Genomic DNA, 8,684 nt, shown 5'->3' with positions numbered 1-8,684 from the left:
CCGGCCGATTGGAAGACATTCAAGACACAACCACAGAAGAGCGGCCTTTCTCAAAGCAGAATCACCTGCATTGATGTGGATGAAGCTTTTCACACTTTCACCTGCTGATGAGGATGAACAGCTCCGAACATTCAGTGATAATCAGAGCACTGAACGTAAAAGTTTGAATCATTGGAAGTCATCAAAAATGAAATGGAACACATTTCCCTAGCATTAGTCAGCTGATATGGACTGGTCAATTTGAATCAGACAATCACATGCTTACTATGCTAGGAATGACAGATTCACAGGAAATGATGTCACATTCGTCATCAAAATGATTAATTCCATGATTCATGGAAGCACAATGCTGTGTGTGATCGTGTTAGGTAGCAGCATAGGGACAGAGGGTGTCCCTCTCCATGGCTGGAGGAACCCTTCAAGAGGATGCTGCGGAGAACCAGATGAGCCTCAGCCATAAAGACTACTAGGCATGAGCCAATTCAAGCCCGAGCCAGGTGGGCAGTACACCTGCGTGGCCCAAATTAGGCCCAGGTGGGCTTAATTCAGCCACTGGGGTCAACCAATACGTTCGACCACGCCTCCCAGCAAAAGGTCACAACTACCTGAACCAAGAGACCATGTCTCCTTCTTCTTTTTTCTCGCCCTTCCTCTGGGGTGTGGCAGTGTCTCTGTTGTCTGGGTCTCCTGTGTGTGTGTGTGTTGTCCCACGGTTTTGTCTGTTTTGTGTGTGTGTGACCGGTGACTTTTTTTGTGTTTTTTATAACCCCCTTGTTGGCCCACCCAGGTTTTTTTGTTGTTTCTTTTTTGTTGTGCGCCGCGAAGCACGGTGTTTTTTCCCTGCTGAGCCTCCTTATAGTAGGGTATTTTTTCTCCGTCTCTAAGGCGGTGCAGGAGCCCTGGTGGTGTAGCGGTTCCGCTTTGGGCTGCAAAGTCAGCAGTTCAAAACCACCAGCTGCTCCTCGGTAGTCCATGATACAACTATCATTCAAAGTTGGCAGCAACCATTAAAGCCAGTGATGAAGAAAGAGAAGAATCCTACCAATTTGATTGCATGATCAAACATGCAATCAAGATGGATCGGCAATTATTGGCAATATGCAAAGGCATTCTTCAATTGTGTGGATCATAACAACCTGTGGATACCATTGAGAAGAATGGGAATTCTGGAGCACTTCGTGGTGCTCATGCAGAATGTGTACATGGATCAAGAGACAATTGTGTGAACAGCACAAGGAGATACTGCGTGGTTTCACATCAGGAACGGTGTGCATCAGGGTTCCATCCTCTTATCATACTTATTCAACCTCTATGTTAAGCAAATAATCAGAGAAGCTGGATTATATTAAGATGAATGTGGGATCAGGGTTGGAGGACGGCTTATTAACAACCTGCAGCATGCAAATGACACACCTTGCTTACAGCGAGTGAGGAGGACTGGAAGCTGCTGAAGATCAAGGTTTGCAGCCTTCAGCATGGATTACAGCTCAGTGTAAAGAAAACCACAATCTTCTCAACTGGCTCAACAGACAAAACCATGATAAGTGGAGAAAAGAACAAAGTTGTGCAGGATTTCATTTTGCTTGCTCATGGAAGCACCAATCAAGAAATCAAACAATGTATTACACGAGAGCTCTTTAAAGTATTGAAGAGCAAGGATGTCACTTTGAAGACTAAGGTGGGGTATTTTTAATCACCTCACAGGCATGTGAAGGTCGGGCGATAAATAAGGAAGACCGAAGCAGAGGTGACATATTTTAATTACCGTGTTGGCGAAGACTACTGAAAGGACCACGGACTGCCGGAGAACAGACACACTGGTCTAGGAAGAAGTACAGCGTACTCCTCAGAAGTGAGGATGGCGGGACTTCCGCTCACGTACTTGAGACATGAGGAGAGACCAGTTCCTGGAGAAGGACATCATGCTCGGGAAAGGAGAGGGGCGGTCAAAAAGAAGAAGGCTGTCGAGGAGATGGATTGACACGGTGGCTGCAACCATGGGCTCAAACATCACAGTGATTGTGGGGATGGCCCAGGGCCAGGCAGAGTTTCATTCTATTGGACACAAGGTTGCTGCGAGTCAAAAGCCAACGGGACAGCACCTTACAATAACAACAGCCCTGAGAAATCGGGGACAGGAGAGCTCATAAAGCTGTGTCTTAAATTTCTAGTATCTTTCCTATAAATTATAATCACACTCAAGAAAGATGCATCCTGGACGTGATTCGCACCAACAGCTTGGTCTTGGATCTTTCCGTGCCAAAGCCACCTGCTCTACCTGGAGCCCATCATGAAATCCCATGTTTTCCAGACCCCCTTTTTTTCTTTCAAGTACTTCGCAGCTCTTGCTAATCAGAATAAGATACGGTTTATGGAAAAAGCCTATTTCTTGAATCCCTGGGGAAATTCACAGAAAATACAAATGGTAATCAAAGGAGCTACTGTATACCCCTGTATGTTAGAACAAGCAACCCTTTAAGGGTACAGGGTTAGGAACGAGGGTGAATGGAAACTGGAAGCCAGAGAAGAAGTGGGGTAAGCCTTGGTACATTGAAGGGGACAAGAAGGATGAGTGGAAACACAATGTGTATACCTGCAGAAGGTAAAACTGCTCTGTCAACCTTCACCTAATCACAATAAAAAATTCAAGCCAAAAAAAAATTATAATTTGGGTGGGGTAGGGAGGCAGTGCTGGAATTTAGATTTATCCATCACTAGATAACCACCTGTGGCAGTTAAATCATCTCCTGTCAACTTGTAAAGGGGTGGAGTCTAACCTGTCAATCAGGTCATAGCCAACAATGCTTCTGTGTGGGCATGGCCTTCTCCTGAGGGTTCTGGGAACTCCAGTCTTCCTCCCTGGAGGTGGGACACACTCTTTCTCTGCAAGACATTCCTGTGGACAAGCCACATGGAGCTAAGCCGATGGAACCACAGCCCTGGAGCTGGAGGAGCCACGTGGAGACCCACGCCAGCACTGACATGTTTCCACCCCCACTGCATCCACAAGACAGACTTTCCCCTCACCGGCCTGTGATCCTTCTGCATTCAGTGTCATTGCATGTGTTGCGTTTGAGTCTGGAGAGGAACGATAGACTGGTATTGGACATACGGGCTAATATCGGACTTAAGGACTTGATCTGGACTGGGCTGGGATGTTTTCTTAACATACAATTACATAAAATATAAGCTCTTTCTTATACACATATGAAAGTCTATGAATTTATTTCTCTAGTCTACCCGGACTAACACACCACCACTCACTTTTCAGATCTCAGCTCCAACCTCACTGACCCAGTGGGCTCACCCTAACTCCCTCCAACAAAGTCAACTCCCCCTACGGATTCTTCCCCTTCTCCTTCTCCTCGTCTTCACAGCGCTCACCACAGCGGTTTGACCCTTCTCTGCAGAATCACTATAGCCCCACAAGCTAGCACAGCCTCTCATTCTGCTTGTCTGTTTTGTTTTGGTTTTTACATAACGATATTTTATTATAAATTGGGTAAGGGTTCTTCTTGTCTGTCTTGGATCGCCGGGATCTATTCCAGCACCAGGCACATGAGAGGCGATGCACGTTTGCAGTCATGATGAATGGCCTCACGGCAGAAGAGCACTCCGAAATTACTCGGCAGCTCAGGGCACTAGACGAGCGAGGCACAGGTGACCTGATGTAATTCCCACGTGTGGGACCATAAAGCTGCCTGACCATCCTGGGGCAAAGGGCAAAAGGCAATCAACCTTTGGGGCTGACAGAAAGTCTCTGCTTGTGAACCCTCGCAGGGGTGAGGCACCTTTGAGAAAGGGCATGATGAGGTACAGGTGCAGGCACATCTCTGGAGTCATGCCACCAGGGCTCTAATTCTGCTGAGCAGGCCCTGGGCCCCTGCTACCCCTCTGTGTGCCTCAGTATCCCCATCTATAAACAGAGCCTAGTTCTATATAGGTGTTGTGAGGAATGAACTGGTGTATAGAAAAGACCCACTCGAGTGATTGCCTCGTACCCAAAATCCACCAACTGACAGGGCAGCGGAGAACTGCCCCAGGGGGCTTCTGAAACTGCCCATGAGATGAAACTGTAACGGGAGTCGCAGCCTCACTTTCTCCCACCAAGTGGCTGCTAGTAGGTTTGAACTGCAGACTTCTCATTAGCCACCCAATGTGTCCCCCGAAGCACTCCCAGGGCTCCTGATGCCAGCTGCATAGCAAGCAGTAATCCATGCTTGCTATGAACGATTACATACACGGCCACAGAGTCCACCTGACTCATAGTGACCCTATAGATGTACAGCCTGGGGAACCTTACAGAGGGCCACTCCGCGTCAGAATCAATTTGATGGCAGTGAACTCCATTCTGGTTTTTAATAATGATTATTAGTTAAGAATTAGACTTTGCCCTTTGTTCCACCCACTGGGACAACACCTTGGACATGGGTGGTGAAGGCCACAAGAGTTAAGGAACAAGGGGTTTCCTTCTATCTGATCATTTCAGGGAGGCAAGCTTATCACGGATAAAGGATGATGTCATTTACACCAATGAGTTACTGCTCCCATCCAGAAGCCGTGGTTTCTGGGCAATCTCATTCAGGTAGGAAGCCAAATGGTCCACTAACACCCATTTGTCTCTGAGGCTAGACCTAGAATACAAAACTATCACTTGTTATGATGAACTGAGATTGCATTTCTTACTCTGGCTGAAATGTTAAGCAAATAAGTTGTATATAACACTAAATGCTAACACTATAACACTAAATGTTAACCTGATACAAAAAAAATCTCAGGTTTGATAGCTTCAAATCGATTTATGTAAAAGGAATCACCCCTTTTGAAAGTAGCCCTTGAGCTTTTTTTGAAGGAACCTTGGTTAAGTGTTCAGCTTCTATTCAAAAGGTCGGGGTTCGAACCCAGCAGCGGCCCCACGGGTGAAGATACAGCAGCCTGCTTCTGTCACGATGACAGCAGTTTTACTCTGCTAGATGGGGTCGCTGTGCATCCGAGTCAGCAACACTGCAACACATGTAGCTTGACTTTCATCGTGATTGTGTTTGTTGGCTGCTGGTGCATCACTGACTTACGGCCACCCCCTTGTGCTGAACAGAACTGCTTGATGGGACAGTGAGACTCATACTTTGGACTTGTTGTCAGGAGAGACCAGTCCCTGGAGAAGGACATCCTGCTTGGTGAAGTAGGGCGGCAGCGAAAAGAAGAAGGCCCCCAACAACATGGAATGGCCCAGGGGTGCAAGAATCCTTGTGAGGATGGCACAGGGCATGACAGTGTTTCCTTCTGTTATGCAAATAGTTGATCCGGTCAGAACCGTCCGGGGGCAGCTAACAGCCTAACAACATGAGGTTTTCGGAGGGCTGGGACAACCTTTCAGAAGCAGGTCTTGCCGGGCACCTCTGGGTGGATGGAGGAGTCCTGGCGGTTACTTATCGGGCTGCAATTCGAAAGGTCTGCAATTGGAAACCACCAGCCGCTCCTCAGGAGAAAGACGGGCTTTCACTCCTGTGAAGAGTTGCAGTCTGGGAAACTCACCCTATTAAGTAGAGTCACGGTGAGTCGGCATGAACTCTACGGCAGTGAGTTGGGTGTTGAGTTTTTCGGGGTGAGTTCAAGCTTGCAGCCTTTCACCTGCAGCTCTTAACCACCGGTACCCCTCACCTCACTCGTGCACTATTACATCAGTCACTGCGGTTAAAGTAATACCGGGTCAGTCTGCTATCCATTAGCACGCCGAGGACCCTGTCCATCGCTCCTCCTGGGCACACACGCACACAAATTCACTACTGACTTTTCACCAACCCAATGAATGTATTTTGTTTGAATCCCTTTTTTGATTCATTTCTGACTCCACTACCTACCGCGTTTCTCTTTTATGGATCCTGCTATTTCCATCTGTGTTCTCTTCCCCAATTATGTTTTTCTTACTACAGGGAGACTGAGCAGCGTCACGTGCAGTTCCTAGATTTTGCTCTTGTCACTCAGCGATGAAAGTGAAAGTAGCTGCAGTGAAGGCAGTGACACAGGCAGCCAAGAGGAATCTCAGCGCTCACGCTCAGCGCCGGCAAGCCAAGGGCTTAAGAGCAGCAGGTTTTAAGTCAGCTACATACACAGCACCAGCCCATCCTCATTTCAAATAATTACCACCACCCCCCTCAAAAAGAACTAACCAAAGCAGTAAGTCCATCAGAATGAAAGTCCACGCAGAGGCAAGCTAGCTTAGTTTAACGAAAGAAGAAACACCTTTAAAAAAAGAAAATTGGATTTGTTACCTGTCTAAAAATCAGGTTCTTAAGGTTTCTGGATTTACAGTCTGAGGCCAGGCTAGATTTCCCAATGCTTTTTTGTGTTGTTGTTGTTGTTGTTGTTGCTGTTTTAGTTTTATGCCACAAGTGAGCAACGGGCTTTGAGAGGAGAGCGGGGGCGGAGATGTGCAGGAGGAGGAGTTCTGTTACATGAGTGACCAGGAAAAAAAGAGAAAACAAATTTAGCCACATGATTTGGCCAAGCCCTAAATTCAAGTAAGCCTAAATACTTGACCTTGTTTTAACCCATAGTCTTATCTGGGGACTACCTCGTTCCTCTGATTACTCCATTCAGGGAGTAGCAGATATTCCAAGCACTCCGATGGTGGTGGGAAACACGGCATTGTGCAAGTGTAAACCAAGGAAGTGCTTTAGTCAGGGAAACCATAGCCTTTGGAGGCAAGACTGCAGCTCACCGGGTCTGTAAGCTCAGGTACCAGCTGATTGGTTTTCTAATATGCTGCTCTGGGAGGATTGAGAGAAAGGCTCTCTATTTCCAGGGAGTTACAGTCTGGGAAACCCACGGGGGCAGTTCTACCCTGCCCTGTAGGGTCAATGTGAGTCAGAATCAACTCATCGACAGTGTCTCAAACAGAATGCTCCTTCAGATGCCCTTCCGGGTCTTTCTGTAGAAACAAATACACACACACTACACACAGCTAACCTGTTAACTTCTGCATTTTAATACCTGGAAGTGCATCATGTTGTTGGTTTTTTTACTTTTTATGTAGACTGGGTGAAGGTTTATACGGCAGTTCAGTTTCCCATTCAACAATTCATACATACTTGGTTTCATATCAATGATTGTAATTCCCATAATGTCCCATCACTTATCCCACTTCCTCCCTGTGCTTGCTGCTTCCATTGCTCCTTTCCTAACGCGCTGGAACTTTCCGAACTCCTTGGGTCAATGCTGCCCTTTTGTTCTCATGGTTGGTTATTCTCCGGAGTGTGTGCCTCCCTACTGTGACTGTTCCCCTTAGAGAAAACTGAGTCATGGGAGTGAGTTCATGTCTAACCTGAAGGGTGACTAAGGGTCATATCCTCAGTGGTTCCTCCAGTCTCAAAGATATTAATTCTTTCTGGTCTCCTGTATTCATTATCCAGCTTTCTCATGTATATGAAGTGAATGAAACACCATGTTTTAGGTCAGGCAGCCCTGGGATAGTTCGGTTGTTTTGTGCCAACATGGCACCTGCAAGGAGATCTAGGTGGAGTTCAGCCTGTCAATCAGGTTGCAGCTTGATGATCTCCTTTGGAGGTGGGACATAGATGAAGAGCTTTCTGGAGGCTGGCCCCCCCTCTCTCTGCCTTCACCTTCCTTCTGGCGAGCCACTCTGAGACCTGCCAGAGCCCTGTGCTGTGTCTACCCCCACTGGAGCCACTCACCTTTGCACCCACCAGCCTCTGATCCTCTGCATCATTGCATGTGGCTGAATGCGTTCAAAGAGGGACTTATGGATTAGTATCGGACTTACGGGGTCGTATTGAACTTATGGACTCGATCTGGCCTGGGTTGGGATATTTGCTAGATGTATAATTACTTCTTGATGTAAAGCTCTCTCTCATACATGTGAGTGTCGCTGAATGTGTTTCTCTAGTCAACTGGCCCAACACCACCCCTTCCTCCTCAAAGTGACCCCCTTGCTCTTCAACACCTTACAGAGGGCTTGTGCGGCAGAGGTACCCAGTGCCAGGCACCCTTTGATCTCTTTGCTGCTTCCATGAGCACTGATCATGGATCCAAGCAAGAGGAAATGCTTGACAACTTCAATTTGCTCTCCATTGTTCATGACGTAACTTATTGGTAGGTGTGAGGATTGGTTTTCTTTCCACTGAAGTACAATCCATATTGAAGGCATTCTGTGGTCTTCATCAGCACGTGCTTCAAATTCTCTTCGCTTTCAGCAAGCTAGGTTGCGTCGTCTACATAGCACGGGTTGTTAACAAGCCTTCCTTCAATCCTGATGCACAGTTCTTCCTCATAGAATCCAGCTTCTCAAACTATTTGCTCAGCACACAGATGGCACAAGCGTGGCGAAAGGATACAACCCTGACACACCCCTTTCCTGATAAACCAGACCTGCAAAATAATTGATTATTGGAACAGTGAATCAATGCACATTCATCCAGATACGCCAGAAGCAAAGGTGTTCAACCAGAGGCAACACTGCAGATGCATGACCAGTTGAGGGGTATTGAATTCGTTCATGATCACTGACTGGTCTGCTTGCACAATTTCACCTGTCAGATAATAGGTACAGAAGGACCTTGAAAACTGACTCTGCCTCCTGAACTTCGGGGAGATGAAAGACGGCATGGGGTTATTATGAGTTGGAATCAATTCCATGGCATGCATTTTGCTTTGTTTGTTTGTTT

The 8,684-nt window shown here is 46.9% G+C and overlaps 1 protein-coding gene across 1 annotated transcript in view; it reads right to left on the bottom strand.

Annotated features, from left to right (window-relative positions):
- Positions 1 to 6,326, bottom strand: part of SNX10 (sorting nexin 10) — a 65,419-nt gene extending 59,093 nt beyond the window's left edge. Inside the window, exon 1 of the mRNA XM_004702732.2 lies at positions 6,273 to 6,326. The gene's annotated coding sequence lies outside the window, so the exon portion shown is untranslated. The remainder of the gene's footprint in view (positions 1 to 6,272) is intronic.
- Positions 6,327 to 8,684: the final 2,358 nt, after the last annotated feature.

Source organism: Echinops telfairi, unplaced genomic scaffold (genome assembly GCF_000313985.2).
Source record: "Echinops telfairi isolate 266 unplaced genomic scaffold, ASM31398v2 ScPeMD7_23;HRSCAF=83, whole genome shotgun sequence".
Classification (NCBI taxonomy): Eukaryota; Metazoa; Chordata; class Mammalia; order Afrosoricida; family Tenrecidae; genus Echinops; species Echinops telfairi.
Note: the sequence above shows the minus strand (reverse complement) of the source record. Positions and strands in the feature narration are given on the sequence as shown.